Genomic DNA, 20,169 nt, shown 5'->3' with positions numbered 1-20,169 from the left:
AAATTGTTTTTCCTGAGGTCAAATTGACACTGTAGGTTATACATGCTACTGTCCTTGATAATGCAAATTACTTTCATTCCAAATATTATAATTAACACAAAGTAGTACTTGCACATAATATACTTACTTCAAAACTCACAAACAAATATCCCTTGATCCAATTTTTGGTCAATCAGTAAGATTTTTTCTGAATATTTCCAATGTCATGTTATAGGCATTCTGGATGTATGAGAAGGTGTTTGGGGTGCTGTGTTTAATTTAAAATGCTATTTAGGTAGTCAACAAAAACTTGAGTAACAACTTTGATTATGATCATTCTCTGGATGTTAAATTGCTGGGGTCAAATTGACCCCAAAGCTAAATGGTGTAAAATTTGAGGGTTACAGGAGGGTTAAAGGTGCATCTGTAGAACAACTTCCACCTTTCAGAAATAAAGCTCTAATTATGCCCATCTATTTAAAGCACCCTAAACATTTGCATGGGTGCATGTGAGTGAGCATTTGAATAAGATAGATGCAGACGTTGGCCGAGCAATAACCAGTGCATAGACAATTCATTGGCATCATACTACTGAGAATACAGTAGCCTAATCTGAAAGCTATAATTTGAATTTGGTTGTCAGCATCAGCACAGACTGACTTCAGTTGGCAGGTGATAGAAGCTTTGTGCCTCGCAGAGGATTAAATTAGTTTCTGACCTCTTGTGTGAAAGTTCTTTTCTGTGACCACTGAGACCATTTTCAAGGTAGCTATTAGCATCAAAATATATGAAAAAATATTTGATAAAAGTAAAAATATTAAGGCTGAAATTCCAGTATGTGCAATGAATAAAAACTATCTGGTTTATATGGAAACCAAAACTACCACTTAATTGCCATAACCCTGCAAATTCATTAATTTCTTTGCAAATCATGATTGAATCTCAGTCACAGAACTACATTCTTTGAAGTACCTCACACAGTAGGCATCTCACATCAGCTGTCAAAGGCAGAATTACTGCTTTGACATCACTGATTGGATTGTGGCTCGATGTGCCACATACAGTAGTTTCAGCTCCTAAAGAGGAGCCTAGCTGCTGTTTTTTATTCAACAATAAGAGAAGGAAAACCATTTTAATATAGTTTGTCTTTTCCTCTGTACACTGTATCTCAGAGCTTTCATGCAGTATTCACAAAGCAGAAAAGTGTAAAGAAGTCATAGTAATAGAAGTGTATCATTATAGTTTTGTAATGTTCTTTGTGTGAGAGCTTTGGACAAACCAGTTGTTGTGTTGTTGCATCATTACCTAGGAGTTTGGATGTGAACTCTTTGTAGTCAAATCTTGACTCTGCGAAATCCAAGATGGTTAGCTCTGTTACATTAGGCTGATATTCAGACTAAGATGCCATTTTGTTTCACCTTATTCATTGACGTTCCTATCCTCCACGGCAAAATCTCCCAGCAGCAAGCAGACGGAACGGGCTGTAGCACTAGCTAACTAGCATTAGATGAGTCGACTACCCATATAGCTAACTTACTGTGGCCAACCTTATGTTGTGAATTTAACTGTAGGGTAGCCTAGTACTGTTGTTCGTGGACAATCATCCTAAAAAATAAATGTGAGCGTTTTGATCGCTGTAACATTACTGTACAGTTTAGCCACCAAGAATTAGCGTGTAGCTTATCATCGTAGTAAACTGGATGAAATATCACATCAATAAATTAGGTCTCTACTGGATTAATGTTACCGTGTCACAAAATAGCACATAGTTAATGAAAAAAAACAACAATGCTGTGTGGCAGGAAAAAAATATTATTTATTTTACTGAGTATAACTGACATTGTGATTTACAATCACCAAATATCGTCAGTGTTTACTGTTTGGCTTTGTGACAGAGGCCCTGAAGCCTCAAAGTAAGTACACAACTAAAGAAAATATATGACATAATTGACATTTTTATACAAAAATGTTACATATATCTTTAATCAGAAAAATGTTAATGTTAGTCTTGCATAGCCAGACCTATCTAGATGTAGGTCTAGCTGCAGCCAATATCAGTATGCTATAGGGCAAAACGTTCTGGCTGTTTTTTTTTCCATCAAACCAATTACAGTTGCCTCGGGGTGGCCCTGATGGGGCCAACACAAAATAATCGGGAACTTGTTTTGGTGGAACATTTGCACTAGGGGAGGAAAGCCTTGGCATTAATATGACTTAATCCCCATGCAAGATATATTATATACATATTCTTTATAGACCTTGTGTCAGGTTTCCCGAAATGGCAGACAAGAGCCCAACAGCACGGCACAAAGAAGTTCAGGCGCAAAAACAGAGTTTAATTCGAAGCCTGGGTCAAACCAGGTAATCAGTCAGCACGGCAAATAAATCCAGCGGGAGCAGGCAAAAGGGGTAGTCAAAAATCCAAAAGGTAAGTTGAAACACAGATAGGCAGGATCATAAAAACTAAACAATGGCGAGTTAGGCGAACACACACTAAACGATCTGGCGGAGAACTGAGAGAACTGGATCGGTATATATACTCGGAAGGGGTTGATTAGCTGATGAGGAGAAGGTGAGTGTGGGGGATGGGACAGACCAGGTGAATGAAATCAGCAGGTAGTGCAGAGCAGAGGGGCGTGGCAGAGTCGGAAATGACATGAGAGTTAGTGTTGGCAAAACAGGGAATAGACAGATAAAAAACTAAGGCCTGGCTGAAGTTGTGACACCATGACAACCATTCACCAAAAGAACCAAGCGATCTTCATCGAAACTTGCCATTTTCTGCTTGTAGGTTGCTGGCTAGGAAATTGTTGATTTCTGTAGCGGCAGGGTTTTAGAAAAAGGTAACATACAAATAGTGGAAGGGGAGGCAAATACATGGCCAATGGCCGGCTTATACACGCAGACAGATTATCTATCTGTTGACTTACAACATGTACAACTGTTTTGATATAATTTCTGTGGAATATCAAATTTTTCATGTAGGAAAATGGCAATGGCAAACAGTGGTTTCTGTAACCTGTGGAAAAATAGTTACACATGACACAACAACAGACATATTTCCATTTAACAAGCTAATGGTGCAAACCAATATTATAATATTATCTTTAACTTAAAATAATGCTGTATAGTACAGACCCATGACTGAACCATTAGGACCTATTGTGCTGTTTTTGTAAGGTGAGTGTGGATCAAGACTGATTCGCTGGTGTCTCTCAGACAGTGAGAGACCCAGACTGCACACAGTCCATCTGCATGCTGAGGTCTCCGTCTGGCAGGAAGAGAAACAAGCATCTTTTGTTTCGGATAAAATGATGAAAACAGAAATGCTGTTTCATTGGAAAAAGATGTAAAATGTGAGGCTGCCCCATTAACTGCTGGTAATTGCACCCATATGTGTGACTGATATCTCGGTTTAGAAAATCTCTTTCTGATAATGTTAATAAAAGTGACTATGAAAGACCAATAATTCCCTTTAACTATGACTGCAGCATTGAAATGATATGGTATATCTACTGAAGGACGGCACACCAAACAAGCTATTACTACGTGTTTAAATGTGGGGGGAGAATTCTGAGAACTCTTTGGAGATTACATTTTGTTAATTGCCATCATCCATCAAGCATAACATTCATAAATGGGATAGCAATTGGACATTTAAGATAATGCTCAACTATTATGATGGACGATGGTTTCAGTGCTTGTGTTCAATCTGGTTAATGTCTAAGATAATAATTTAGCTTCAATCAGTCTTATTTGAAATATTTGAAATTACCACTACCTCCTGAGGCACTCAAGGGTTCTTGTGGTCCACAACTAAGAACACATATAATGTACCAAAAATGCATTATATACTCTGGGCTATTATTTGTTGCAATAATAACACATCTTAGGACAGTATTTATTAGTAGTTGGCATATTTGTATTTGACATGAGGCTGTCACAAATTAGCTATCTGTTAGCTATGTATCTTATCTAACCAACAATGTGGAGAAATACATAACAATTACAGTACAGTTAAAAGCTTTTACAGTCAATTAGAACAAGGTCTGATAAGGCCCTTCTTCAGCTGGAGTGATGGCAGAGAGTCCAAGTTTAAGGCCTTCTGAAGGTTATTCGATGTATAAGGAGCACTGTAAGAGAATAACAGTTTTCCTAGTTCAGTTCTGATGAATGGAATGTGGAGCAGTAACCTATCTGAGAGCGAGTTTCCAGATTATGTGAGTTCAGAGTTAACAAGCATGAGATATGTAGTGGATGCATCTGTCTTAAAGCCTTTATAGCTGAATATAAACCAATGCTGGTCTTGCCTCACAGCCAAAGAGGGCCAGCTGACCTTTCGGTAAAGATGGCAGTGGTGGGTGTTGTAAGAATCACCATTTATGAACCTCAGGGCTGAATGGTAGACAGCATCCAGTCATTTCAGTGTAGAGGCGGCAGCTTTCCCATGTATAACATTCCCATAATCTAATACTGATAACAAAGATCAGTACACTGCTGTTTCTGTAGTAAATAGGGAAGCAATTCTTATTTCTGTACAGAAAACAAACTATTGTTCTTAATTTAGTAATCAGTGTGTATATATAATGCTTGAACTTGAAGTTTATTGTCCAGTCATTCCCCTGCTGCTCCCACAGCTAAATGAGCTAACTAAATGACAGCACCTCCACTTAGCATCAGTTAGCGGTTAGCATTACTTTTGCAAAAAAAAAAGATTTTGAAGCTGTTATTTTAATGTAAATTAGTTATGCAATGTTGCATTAAGATCTATAAAAAAACTCTGTTTGCAGTAACTCTCATTTTCGTGTTGTATTGTAGTTTCAAAAGTTTAACTGCTGGACACGTCATGTCTCCTTCACTGAAAAATCCGTTCTCAGTGTATGGGTGCTGAGAGTGTCACGTTTCCACACACTGCGAATTTACCACGTTTGGCTCCAAAGTAGTTATGATGTCACAAACATGTCTTCAACTGTGCTTTAACATGAGCGCAGGGACACTTTCCCCCTTCAGGAGATGAATGTGAAAACCACCTTTTAATGTCAAAATGAAGTTAAGTAACAATACACTTTCACAGAAGTACAGAGTAACTCTAGCTAACTTCCCCCACTAATTTCCCTGGGTTTTACAGTATAACTAGGCAGGACTTACACTTTAAGTGTAGTTACTCTCTAAGACACAGCCTAGTTATACTGTAAAACGCAGGGAAATTTGTGGGGAGGGCGAGCAAAAGTTACTCTGTACTTCTGTGTAAGTTGGTGTAAAGCATGATGTAAGTTAACCAGCGTTACTTGCTAAGACGCAACCTAGTTACGCAGTAAATGTACGGGGGAGACAGGGGGAAGTGAGTGGGAGTTACTCTGTACTTGTGTGTAATAAGACGCAACCTACGTGGAAAGTGAGCGGTAGGTACGCTCTAAGTCGTGGGTCGTATTATGTAGTGTTACCACTTTGTTTTAGTGTTAGATTCATATGTTATATTTGCCCAATATCAGACATCAACTGTCAACTCGTTACACTCTGTTTCAGTCAATTTGGTGGAGTAGGTGGACTCAAAGGTCTGGACCAAGCTAAGTGTTAAATAGCAAAGTTCAGAAATGGAACACACACACACACACACACACACACTCTACACTGAGGCATCAAAGCTAGTACTAGACTCAACTCTGTCATTTACCTCTAAGCTTCGAGTCTTGAGCTAAAGCAGTTTTCTTCTTCTGTATTTGTACGTACTGTAATCTACTGCACAAGGTTTATGTTTTGGGAATCAAAGGTTACATCATCTATACACCGTGATCCATCATCTCAGTTTGACTTTCAAAAGTGTCAGTGTCAATAAATGACAAGCAGGTGGAGCTGTGAGCAAAGTTAAGCACAGAAAAACTCCCAGTAACATTACAGTATGAGACTTCTTTTTTCTCCAAAGAGAGCCATGTGTAGATGATTTTTTTTTCTCCTGAGAAGGTTCCTTCTCATATAGAGCTTATTACTGTGCAGCCTGCTTCCACACAGTTAAGTCTATGTAACATCAAACCTTGCTTGCCTCTCTGCACTTACTCCATATCTGGCATAACTAGAGGCTAACAGTCTCATTTTAATTGATGTTACTTCCACATCTCTGCTTCTTCCTGTGCATTCCGACGCTAGTGCTGGTTGGTGCTGTAAGTGACAGTGTGGAGAGGCGCTTCCAATCCGGAGGTGGCAAATAATCAGAATAATTTGTCTGCTGTGTGTGTTTGTGTGGGGCGATGGCCTGTATGTACTGCTTGTCATTTTTTCAATTACTCGAGCTGTGGTTAAATGTTCATTTTCAGCAGTCAGCCCGGAGCAAAAACTACTGAGCCCCATTAGGTTTTACCCACAGCCTCACACTCATTAGTTTTCTCCGGTCAGACGAGAGTGAGGGAGAAGCTGGGCCCGGTCTTTCTAAAGAGGTCAGGGTGGAGTCTTTGTACAGCCACGGCAGGGATTGTTAAGGAGTTTCCAGGCAGTATCCTACAACAGTAAGATTGCTGTGAAGACTTGGGTGACCTTTGTAAGGCAAATCAGCGCACACTCCTAATTGACCTTATCTCTTTTTCCTTCTCCGTGTTTTTCCTCCGTTCTCTCACATGTGTAGGAAACTACTGACCTATGAGAGAAGCTGCTAAACATGACAGCGCAAAACTAAGGATAATGGTGATGTTTAAAATCCAGATTTCAAGAAAACTATTGGAATTGTACATTCTCTCTGCCGCTAATAGGTACGGGGGCTTTTATCTTCCCTCTTGCATCTAGCATGGTGCTTTCAGAGCAGTACAGGCATCATTAACCAACGTCCTCTGTTTCCATTGACCTGAGGGATCCTGTCTTGATTTTGTGCTGCTTCGGCTCTGCCAGCTAAATGGAGGTTACAGGGAGATTGCATCCATTATTGAGGTATTCAATTCAAATGTCACCCGTTTCCACTTGGCACTGTTTTCTCTTCCCTAATGTCTGCTCGGGGCATGAGGGAAGTGGGTGGCGAGGGAGGGGGACACCAGTTTTTGTGTCTTGTTGTCTCAGCACCGAGAGGGACTTTTTCAGCAGACATTAGCAGGGACGGATGCAAGGTGACACCGTTGTAAGTCTCGTCACTTCACCTTGCACTCTGACACCCGAACATTCTCTAGCTCTCTCTACGCATGGTGAGTATCCTCCTGAGCACAGGCCTCTAAAACAAGGTTGATTGTAACTATTCATCATCCAGCCTCCACTTAATTGGACCAAAAGTAGATTGTAGGGTGGCACAAGCCTCTCAGGTGGGTGTGGACGGAATACAGTTGAGATAAGACGCTCAAAGTACTTCAGGTGCTCACATAGAATAAACGCATTTTGTCTCCACGCGCAGGTTACCCATTTAGCCACTACAGACTCAGCTTTCATTACCCGGTTACCCTCCTGTCAGTGTAATTCAATCCTATCATCCCTCAACCCAGTTGAAATTAACAGGTAATTTGTAAATGTCACTTTGGGTTAGACACCTCATTTTCTTCCTTTTCCAACAATCCAGCACCCACAGGCTAATTTTTCTTGTCTTTTGAATAAGGCTTTCATTCACAAATAGAGTTAGGGTCCACTAAATAAATGAGAGTAATTGATGAGGGTAAAAAAAACGTGATTTACCGTAATCAATGACATACTACCCAGGATTCCTTTAGTTACTGTAATGCATGTCTGCCGTGATTCTGAGGCTGTTCATTTGAGAAATGAGATGTGAGCAGAGGGTAAGAGTATTGTATTTAGTATCTTGTAACACAAATACATGCCCACACACACACAAACTCATTTTAAATGACAGCTCTTTTGTTAAGTCAGGGGCCAACACATAGAAAAAACAAGTTTAACCTACATGTAATGGCACTGTAGAATTCTGACTAGATTTATCTGACTAGATTTACAAAGACTGCTTAAAGGGCAGGGCAAGTTTATTCATAGAGCACATTTCATACACAGAGGCAATTCATAGTGCTTTACATAATATATTTAAAACATTAAAGGAAGGAGATACATCTGAAACAGCAAGATGCAAATTAACGTGTTAGAAATCTCTTTAAAAACCGAAAAGAGAAATAAATGCTCGATAGGTAAAGATGTAAGTGCAAGGTGGATAATGACGAGTGCTTAAGGCTGAGTCAAAGGCAGAGGAGAACATAAAGGTTGTTAAGCTGGATTTAAAGGTAGTTTTATCTTCTAAGCCTTAGGCAAGCCTTATCTTCTGTAAGGGGGGGGGGGGGGGGATTCAAATCTTGTAGCAGACTTGAATTTTAGAAAAAGTGACACCCCTACGGGGAACATGTGATTAGCGTTGTGAATTCAAACAAATCCACGTGGTGATATTTTGGCAACAACACTACTTTGTTAGGACAAGAAAAAGATTGTGTGTGTGGTACATTTGTGACATGACAACAGGATACGAAAGCAACATTATATGCTGTCCCCTCGGTGAAAGTCCTGTTTTTGTTTTACCCATCCACCACCCCAACCTCCTCCCTACACGGACTTTGTCACTCTTACTTCTGGAGCCCTTGCTGAACGTCTAGTATTCCCACAGATAGATTTGCATTCAATACAGACGCTGAAGGGTGCCTTGTCCGAGGGCTGGGACAAAACAGCAGCATTTGATGCCCTGGAAATGAGCACATGCTGCCCAAACACAAATATGAATGAAATTAGATCATTTATCAATATGGCTCTTCCATACTCTCAGTTTTTTTAGTGGACCAAATAGATCAAATTCTAAATATACAAAGAATCATTTCTGGGTGTTGGTGACTGTAAAAACCCTTTCACCCTCTTCCAGTCCCTTCCTTTGAAATGAGTGTGGATAGGAAGCAGTCTTTTTGGGCCAGTGTGCACCATGTGATCCTGCAGCACTCCAAAGTCACCTCACAGTCCAGCACTGTTCCCAGGTTCTGACAGGGTTCAGGAGGCAGAGAGGGTTCAGTATTGACAATTATAATAGCGAGTGTATTTTGTGTTTCTGATTTTTGTAATTTACACTTCCCTCATGCTCCCACCAGGGATGCTATCAAGCTCTCTCTCCTATTCTTTCTCTTTTCTTCCTTCTTTCTTCTCCCAGTTTTCTAGGGGAGTCTTCCTTATCTGTGTAAGGTGCATTCTTGAATGCAATATTTATTTTGCCTCACTTTACCTAAAGCTGCTATAATCTATATTTTATTTACACAATAGATCAATTGTCTGTGTGTAATGTGATGAAACTACATGTGATGTGTAAGGGGTTGATTGTATTGACATTTTTATTATTACACATTGTTATTTTTATTTCAGCTTATTATTTTGACATTACTAAACCTTTACTGTTTTAATTCAGTCTCACCACTCTCTTCAGTGTCATTTCCAGATGCAGTAGCCAGCTGTTGTCAGTGGAAAAGCTCTAAATCACAAATTGCATATTGGGCTTTACAGATAGACTTGACGTGAACATTTCTTGTGTGTCTAAGGATTTTAGTTACGTGCCGAATATATCGTTTGGTCTTCCTCATAAATGTAATGATAATTGCTGAATTTGTACTCTAAATTTCAAACTGTTATCTGTAACTAGTCCAAGGGTGCACTACTAGCTCCTTGAAGATGCAGAGATAATGCAAAATTGCATAGAGGGTAGGCGCAGTTGCACATGTGCAGGCGTTGCATTCATAAAAGCCTTCACAGAGCTATCCTGCATTTATTCCTGTAGAATCATGTTTTTATCACAGAAATATCCAGACGGAGCCTTTCTGATTATATATCATACATTTTACAACAAAAACAATACTGGGGAAACAAATACTATGTTAATATCAGTAATGTGTTGATATTTAGGGAATGGCTATTGGTGCAGAAGATATTCAGGTTTTTTGAAATCATCATTAGGAACATGAACATAATGACCAAGCATTTCACTTAGCTAGAGGAGACTAATAAGGGAAATTGTTCCATTGAATGCAGCGCAGCCTTTAAGGCCAGGAAAAAAAACAAAAAGAATTTAGGCTACATTACAATATTACCACAGCCCAAATCCCAGATAATATCTACTCTCATTCTGAGGATATTATATTTATTGATAAATTGCCAAGCTGCAGGTGGGACAAGCATACAATTTGTTCGTGGCAATAAATCAATCCAGACAAAGCATCATCGGCTTTCATACATAATGTATTATTTATCAAGAGTCCAAAATGTTTGAGCAAATTTGCATAAACAAGCCAAAATTTAATGTGGATCACTTCAATCTATAACCTCACATTGTGACCTCTACTGTTACGGACTACTTTGATCTAGGGGTTATCACTCTTCCTAGCCTGGAATGAGCAGAAAAGGTTGAAAACAAGAAAAAAAAACATATACATGGGGGCTGCTTTCAAATACCAGAGAGAAGGCCTTTGCTGGAATAGTGGTTAGCATGTTCCTACGAAAAGGCCTCACCAGCGCTGGTGCCGGCTCTCGTGAGTGATGAGCTCCTCCGTGTTACTTCAGTTCAGTTTAAGTTGCTAGTGGATCAATTCTTGGAAACGACAGTGCAGGTCTTCATGAGCTTTGCAGTGACGTCTTTTATCCCACACTGCGGAATCACACCCCCAACCAGCTCTCACATGAAAACCAGCTCACAAAGAAAAGAAAGAAAGAAGAAAAAAAAGGAACTCTAACCTCTAACTCCTAACACGACAATTGGAAAAACACACACACACACACACACACACACACACACACACACACACACACACAAACACACACACACACACATATATATACATCTCACATTTTAGGGCATGTAATGCTTTTGTTCTATAGTTGTCTCAGAGCTGTTTCATGACCATCACTCAAAATAGCATTCAAGCTAATTTCCCAATCAGTCAGTGCATCAGCTAAGTGGAATTCAAGACTGATTTCACCATTTGATACGGTGTGCCTGCAGCCTAAGAGCCTCTGTGTGATTGATAAATATAAGAATTGAGGAGACATTTAGACTGGGAAAAGGCCTCTCTCATTAAAAATATGGTGTTCGTAATGAAAAGGAAATAGAATTAGCGCTGAGAAGGATGAAGGGGAGCAAATTGCTGTAAATATTGTAAAGACTGATCGGCAACCTCCTCCTCCAGCCACAGCAGAAAGTCATTATGTGGGTTTTGGATATAGGTTCCCCATGACCGCATATTTATTATCTATCTAAATAGAATCACTTACCTCTGATGCTGGCTCTGATAGCCAGTCACCACAAATATCAGTTCCCCCTGGTGCCTCTGTCGGCAAATTTTACATAAGGCCAAATGATTATGCGCGCGACCAGACAGGATTGCATTTTGTTGTTAACTTGATCCGTTTTTTCCTACGAGAAATAACCATTTGTGGGGGAGATTTTCTTTCCCTTTAAGAGTGTAGATCCAACACTGTTTGACATCCTCCATGGTGGAAAATGAGGTCAGTGGTAGAAAGTCAGTGCACTTTAAAAAACAGTGAAAGAAAAAACGCCTCTTCATAGTTCCATGACTGTTATGTGGCCATAAGCCTCCTCCATGATCCCGTATCTTTATTCATTGCACCTTATTTGTCAGTATGGTGCAATTTAGCTGTATTTTTTTCCTGTGCAGCCATTGTTCAGGCATTAAGAGTTATGACAATAAATAAATGTATTACAACGAGGGATGCAGCACAATGCCTATTCATGAAGGCAACATATGCAGTGCTGAAAAGCATGTATGCACATAGGTATTGGCCCATTTGTCAAGGCAGGAGAGCTAATTATCTCATACCATGCGATATTGTTTTCAACCCATGCATTTCATTTTGCAACATTAAAACATACGTGGTGGAGGCAACAGAAATGGTGTCCATGAGTATGAATGCATTAGAACATTTTGGGAGGTGATGTTGTATTAGAACTCCACAGGCATATCAGCATGCTACACCTCTTTTGGTTTGTCATTCATCTTCCTCGGCAAGGGCGGGGAAAAAAACCAGTGGGCAGTGACGCCTTCAGCCAACTTGGCAAGTTAATGAAGGTAATTTGATTTTATACATAATGGCTGCCCATGCCACGAAGGGCATAATTGCACTCGAAGCCTGGGCGTCATTTCGTGGTACCAGCCGAGGCCCTGTGTATTTCCTGAAGGTTGTGCAGAGGCAAACAAGTTCCTGATTCAAGTGAGATGGGACTGATAGCTCGGTTTCATCTGCTAATAGTTGATCTTATTTCCCAGGCAGCTGTGAGCTCTACTGTCACAGTGTGACGGCAGCAGCTTGGTTTTAGTGAATCAAGCCAGTTCATTACTACATGGCAAACAAACACCATAGTAGGCCTTACAGTCCTGGGATGACTCTGAAAGGAACATGGTGGTGTCAACACAGTCCTATTTGATATTGTGGAATCTGTTTTTGTGTGATTTTTGCTGTCGGTTTCAGAGATATTTTCCTTGTGACAGTGGTACATCGCTTTCTTAATGCAAGTACTTGTTGTGTATGAATAATAATACTGAATTGTGATTATAGAAGTACAGTGAGCTACTCTTAAAACTGCCATGTTTCTATAGTTGGAGATGATCTTCACAATCTGTTATTAAGAAATGTTGACCCCTCTAAACTGAAAATACAAACAAATTATTTTTAAAATTGTTCTTTAATTCATTACATTCCATTTCAATCTGATGGATAGATGAACGCTAACGACGAGATGAAACAACATAACAAGCATGACATTTTTATAATTTCCATCTGTTTTTCTTTCAAAGCATCCTTTTCATTGACATTTCCCTTTTTTTTCTTACAAACATTTACAGAATTTTACAAAAATGTGGCACTTGAACTTTATTAGGTTCTGTAAATAAATAAATATATTCATTAATACATCAAGTTCCAGTGTAAACACAGAAACACTAAAATAACTCTAAACTAAACTAAAATAAGACAGCACATAATGTAATGGACAGCGCACAAAGGAATCACAACCTACATGGCATATACGTATTACATTGTCATGGAATTATTTATGTTCTGAATGATTGTCATCAGTTAAACATATGAAGAAAACAACGCCTCTCCTCTGAATCAAATGAAATGACAAAATAATGGTAAGTTGGATGGAGTCTGAAATACACCATGCTGAAGTTAATTAGTGATTTTTTCTCACCCTATAATTGGATCCTAATCATCATTGGGGTTCAATCTATTTTCCTAAGACCTCTTCATTTGATCATTATCTACAAAGCCGTGGCAGATATTATAGGCCATATTCCTTTACTCTGCCATACAATCTAAATGGATCTTGTTTCAAAGCCTCAAGGACAGTCTGTGATGAGCCTGACTAGATTGTACTTTGCTACTTATCTTTATCTGCAGAGATGTCTGTAAGCATCATAAAGCACAGGTCAATATACTGTTGTGTTACAAATAAAACTGTAATCAAACTTCAAACCAAAGAATGTATAAATATTACAAAGCATGATTGCAGCAAAACTATCAAACTGACCTCAAAACCAGAGCATGACACATCCATATGTAGATTACTTTGTCTTTGGAGGCAGTGACCTTTTAATTATCCAACATTCTGTCTGACAACAGCCGGTTACTAGCTGTGCTGCTGAATGTGCAACGTGAACCAACGTGCATACGTGTAAATTTGACAGCCATGCTCAAAATCACCAAAATGTTGTTTGTATTGACCAAGTCTGGCTTACTGGATGCACAGTGCTGGGATAAAACTTCCTCTTCCTCTTCTCCACTATCTATTTTGCAAGGGCACCATCGCTGCATCGGGAGCTTAGCGCCGCCTGTTATGATTGTGATTGGTTTAGAGAAATGTGAACAAGCGTGTGTTTTTTCCCCTATCTCAGAATGATGGTGTAACCAGACCATACTCCGCCATTGACACAGCACTGTGGAGATCTAGTCTGGCTATGTGAGGCTAGTATTGTCCTCTTACTGTATAACAATGTTCACTCAATGCCAGGCATGAAATAGAAAGCCACTGGACTCCGAGTGCAGAGTGGATAAGCACTCCTACAGATTCTCAATATCCTGCTAAAAGCCTGCTTCTTTCTCAACTCACTGTCTACCTTTACTAGTGGCTGTACACTTAGCAATAAAAGTTCCTCACAATTGTGTGTGTGTGTGTGTGTGTGTGTGTATTTGTTTGTGTGCCATGTCCAACACTATGCTCTTTCTTTCACAGATGCAATATTTGGGCTTTGTGTATGTGTTTAGCTGTTACCTTGATTTAGACAAACGTGAAATGTGTGTATGAAGGAAGATTACAGTTATTTTATAGTTCATTAATCAGTTATTATCAATTCTGTAGATCTGTGTATTTACCCTGGAGATCTAAATTATTACAAATGATTAATACTTGATTTATTCTATTCTGACACACACACACACACACACACACACACACACACACACACACACACACACACACACACACACACACACACACACACACACACACATATACATAAACATATACATATTATTTAGCACAATTTACTTTTTCACTATAAGCTAATGTTGAAAAAATTGTTTGTGGCAGGCACAGCCTAATAAATGAAAATGAGCACCAGTAAATGCGGCAGAGGCTTTGTAATGAGCACATCTTTGATGACAGCATTAGCTAACATTTCTGTACTGGTATTATTTCCTGTTTTCTGGAGCCAAGCCAAGTTGAATATAGTGTAATGGCACTGAGAGTGTTGAGTGGTTTGTTGGAATGAACTACATTCTTTGATTTTAGTTGAATATCAACAGCATGGCATCAATGCATGGCCTGATGGAAAGAGCTGTGCTCTTTCCTCTACAGCATAATGATAGTCTACTGCGTGAACATTTATTTTCCTTGTTTATACAAGAATCTTTTATGTTCCTTTACAGATTTTTTTGACTGTCTGGTTTATTTCAGCAATGTTTTAGACTCTCAACTCCATCTTGTTTGAAGAGGTTTGGGATGATCCACCTCAGCTTGGCATTACCTTCCACCATGATGACATACATTCCTACATGCATGTAGGAATTGTGTGTGCTCTGTTCAGATAGATGTAATTGAGCACACTGTACGTGTCTAAGCTTATGATTTAAAAAAAAAAACTAACATTCTTACATACTTACAGAAAAAACTGTCTACATTTCTTATGTGTACAGTATGTGTGTGCATAGTGCAGAATTGATGTAGTTTTTATTTATTCCACGCTTTCTTTATAAACCTAATTTTTATTGTTGTTGTAGTGCAGTCACGTCAGACCAACTGTTTGTGTGTCTGTCAAATAGAGAAACTTTCTTTTTATAAGGTCAACAATCACGGTTGTTTGCCTCCATAATCTACCATAAAGCCAAAGTCCACTTCTGAAAATGGATCATTAAGATTTTGATCAATCTTGTTCTTTCGGTGAGACAGACTTAGGAAATGCCATCAGAAAATTGCATTTCCCAATGACATTAGGCGCCCAGTTGACCATCCAATTCCATGTGTTTCTATTGAGATGTTAAGATCTGATATCGTTTGGGTCAGAAATCCTGCTTTTTTCTCTAAGTGAGGCAATTAAATTTCCTTGATGGTCTCTGAGAGCACTTAGCTTAAGAGAATACACTTTTAAATCAAAAAGCTTTCAATCATCTCAAATCGTATTTGGGAGAAATTTGCCCGAGAGTGTAGTGTCACATGCAATGCTATTGAGCATGTGACAGAGTCGTGCTGAGATGGGCAATGTTGGAAAAGGTTATTGTGCATGTCTCTGTGGACTGTGCATTGGCTGCGACATGTTGTTTGTCGGCATTACAGTGTAACTTCATATCAAAGACAGGACAGGATAAGAGAGGCTGACCTTAACTGAGGAGAGCTCTGGCAAACTGACACAACATAAATGAAAGATATTCAGATAAGTTTATGTTTTACAGGAGGAGAAAAGAGATCAATTGTGATCCAAGAATGATTTATATAAAGAATGATATTTTCGACACATTTAGCATGTAATATAATATGAATCAAATATTAGCACAGTGTTGGAAATTTCAAACATGCGGGGGGGGGCAGCTTTTGCCTCCACTGTCTTAAAAATCGGGGCATTTACAGAATGTTGGGGACACTTTTAAAAAAATTAAAATACATTAAAAAGTGGACCATTGCTATTATCAGTGCAGTTCTATGCTTGTGTGCATGTATGATAGAGAAGGAAACTAAAATGAATGAATCAGGTAAAAATTGAAATGATGGTTCAATGTAGTTCTAGGATATTGACCTAAAGACAGAATGTAATCTGATAGGACAGAGGTCTGATGATTCTATTCCGGCTTGATCCTGCTGATTGTTCTGCGTAATTTGAATAAAGTTTTTGGAAATGTTCTACCTTAATTTGTGCATTAAATATTACATAGTCATTACACATAGTGAATTGCCTAAATCTTTTAAATCTTTATGGCCATAATTTATTTTCATATATCTATTGTGCCTGCAGTTAACAAAAAAAAGGTGATCTTGTTGTTAGTGTTAAATATTATATTAAATATAAAGAGCTTTAGTTAGTAAGGGTGAAAAATAGGCAAGATGACGGTCTGGCAGTCTGCCTCATTTTCTTTAACTACCTGTTCACTGGTTTACCATCCTGCTCTATTTCACGACAGCTAATTAGGCAAGTTTTATAACCAGGTTTACTTAACGCTGTCATGCGAGGATAAATTACCATTTTGCACTTCTCACTTAATCATTTTAATTACCACAGGCAATTTATCAGGCTGTCTTCGGGGTATGAATAATTGCAAAGATTATTAGATGAGAGTACAAACTGTATATACCAGGATATACAGTAAGAATATATGGTATATTTTGAGGAGACTGAAGGAAATATGGTATATGGGTTTTTACAACCTACTGCTAAATTTACAGCCCATTATATTAAAGTCAAATGTGTTAGATGCAACCATTTTCCAGTCATTCACAGTCTGTCCTCCCATCCAGAGATCATAAGCAATAGACAGAAGGCTCACTGTTATGCAGGTTTACACATTTTAATGCTTATGTGCATCGGGAGTATGTTTGGGAGGGGCGGGCCCTTTGCTGACTTTGTCCTGACATTCATTCCCACATTATATCAACAACGAAAGAAGGGATGCACCACACACCCCTCCACACAGATCAAAGAAGGGTGTGCAGCACTGCTGTGGGCTTACTTGAGAGACTACCAACATGAAAATACCACATCCCAGTCCTCAGTGGGGGGCCGTTCTGTAATTGTGTCTTGTCAGACCTCCAAAGTCCCTCTCACAGCTTCGTACCTGACATTTTCCTCCAATGAATTTATTTTTCATTCTTTGGTATTTTGGCAGCGGTGCCACTTGTGACCAAATTTAGCTCTTTTCTCCCACCATGTGTGCTGCGAGCCAACGATACAAGTGTTTGGAAATTGCGCTGTCTATGAGAAGAGAACGTTACTCCCATCAAGAAAAGGTCAACTCATGCAACTGATGAACGGGCAAATGCACCAGTGGTGTATCAGTTTATGATTCATTGGCTCACATGGGCCTCACTGTACAACACTGCAGTATGAAGAGAAAAGTCATATCAGTGATTCATCTACAGAATCAAACATACCATAAAGCAATGTGTGTGATCAACCCTTAACAAAATGGACATATTTGTGGCACTTTACAGCAAGTCCCTACTGCTCATAAAACTTGCATCAAATTGCAAAAAAAAAAATACACTATCATATTATGAAGGGCTTTGACCACAACAAAGAGTCTAACCACCATGAGTTACCAGTTTTTCAGCATGTTTTTGAGAGGCACAGACAATGATTGCTACATTTCAACAAGAAATAATGTCTCAATGAGTGGATTCATTAGAATAGATTTTCACCCAAATTTTAAGCCTCGACACATCCAAAAAAAATTGTAGTTCATGTTGTAAGAAGGTGCTGTCGGTTTTAATTGTGATTGTATTTCTGGTATAATAAAAACAAAACCTGTGACCTGTCAAGCCACGCAAAGCCAATTACAAATCACCAATGCAGTCCTTAAAACCCATGGAAACATTTCTCTAAGTCATGTTTGGACCAACGGCCAAAATACATGGGCTGCAAACGCGGCTATCGCAGGATGCCCACAGCAGAGCACAACCATTATATCCAATTGAAGCTGCCACATGGGCCACGGGAGAAGCGGCTCACCTCTATTTAGGTTCTATTTTCGTTTGTTTTGTTCTCTCTACGCAGCCCTCCAACAGGCTAAAACAATGTAGAATTGTGTGTAAAAACAAAAAAAAAACAAGTACTATCTGTTTGAAGATGAATAGAATACATACCTCATTGTATCAGAGGTTAATGGGAGGCAGCACAGCTTCCAAACCTGCAGAAACAACTGTATTATCACTAGGCAAAACTCAATATGCCCACAGTGAAGCTGGCAACAGCCAAATTATCTGTTAACATATTCAATTTTGAATACAAACAAACATGAAAGAAGGCCAGAAAAGGACAACATACACCTATATAACTAAAAACAGAATGCTGGTATTTTTGAAACATCATCCACACTTAACCACAGTTGTGAGCTACTGAAAATGGAGTTTTTGTAACCAGAGTCCAGGGTGAACTTTTGTTTAGAAGTCCGGTTTCAGCAGTTGTGTGTGGATAGTTTGACACCACACTTTGCGACGGTAAACAGTCAGTTGTATCCATGGAGACTTGTGGAGCACTCTAGACGTGACCAGCTGACGGAGGCGGATTTTTTTGCGGTTTCACGTGGAGAGAGATATTTTTTATCACACTGGTGGTGTGGACGGGACATTTGTTTTTTTAAAAAAACCCATTTTCTTGTTGACTAGGCCTAAGACAACTAGCAGTTATATATATATATATATATATATATATATATATATATATAACCCTTTTAAATTAGATTAAGGTTTAATTCTAAGGTTTGTTCTACACAAAATAGGTTATTTTAGTATAAAAATCCATATTTTTAATTTAACCAAGTACCCTGTATCACAAATACATGTCTGGCATTTTTAATAAACAAAACACACTGATGTATCGCTCCAATGAACAGTTAATGTGGTTTCTACATATACTATATATTTATATTGTGATAAACTGTGGCTGTTTCATGTTGTAGGCAAAATATCATTACACCTGCAATACGTCCCAAAACCTTAGGAACCCAAGGAACTATTTAATGATAATGACTACAAAATAAAGTAATCCATTGTACCAGACCATACTGAACCTCACTCAACAGCATACATGTCTTACCCCCCCCCCCCCCCCACCCCCCACCCCCCAAAAAAGAAGCAAAGCCTAAATGCAGCTTTTTACTGTCGATAAGGGCTGGGAGAAAGTGGCAAGACTTCTTAGCAGCAGTAGGTGTCAACTTCTACTTCTCTTTGTAAGCTCTGAAATAAATCTGCTGTAAGGCCCTACAAATTAAAGAAGTAGTGACTGCTTAATTTAGTTTCATTTCTATCTATCTTTACAGCAACAAAAATTACAGTAACTAATATACAGACTGACTGCCTCAACTCAACGATACGTTCAGCACAAACACACAATGTAGTTAATCATGTACTGTTCAGTACTACACCTCTGACTTACTGTAGTGCTCCTTGAAATCTCCCTGTGCTAACATGCTGTATGTCACTGAGAGGACTGAAGATTAGCATATGACATGACAGATTACATTAAATCATGTCTGCGCCGTACTTTATGACATTAGCCTCTTAGCCCAGGCATACAGATGCATGCAAATGCTCCCCCAAACCCTCTTATTTAAATCTGCTGCATGACATGGCACCTTTGATATGATTATTAGTCATCTAAGCAACTCGACTTCACCCTCATCAGATAGGAGATGTCAGCGGAGTTGAGAAATGATGGCCACTTTGAACATGAACCTTGACAAACACTGAAAACCAGGCGACTGTCCGAAAATGTTATTTAACAAAGGATCTCTGAGCAGAGATTTTTCTTTCTCTGACGACTAAAACGCTGGACTTAAAGTCTCAGCGTCTCCTGAAATATAAAAGAAGAAAGTTGTCGAGAATGTGCTTGTTCTTTTCATGCTGTCCAACTCATTAGTAACAGAAGTCTGTCTCAGCCATAACTGCTGCCCAGATGGCTCTGCAATCTGCCCCGTGTAAAGAGTGAATCATCATAATCACACATAATCTGCTGTTTAACACATGCCTTTTGCTTC

The sequence above is a fragment of the Echiichthys vipera genome (assembly GCF_963691815.1).
Source record: "Echiichthys vipera genome assembly, chromosome: 3".
Classification (NCBI taxonomy): Eukaryota; Metazoa; Chordata; class Actinopteri; order Perciformes; family Trachinidae; genus Echiichthys; species Echiichthys vipera.
The sequence above is the reverse complement of the archived record's forward strand: the minus strand, read 5'-3'. Positions refer to the sequence as shown.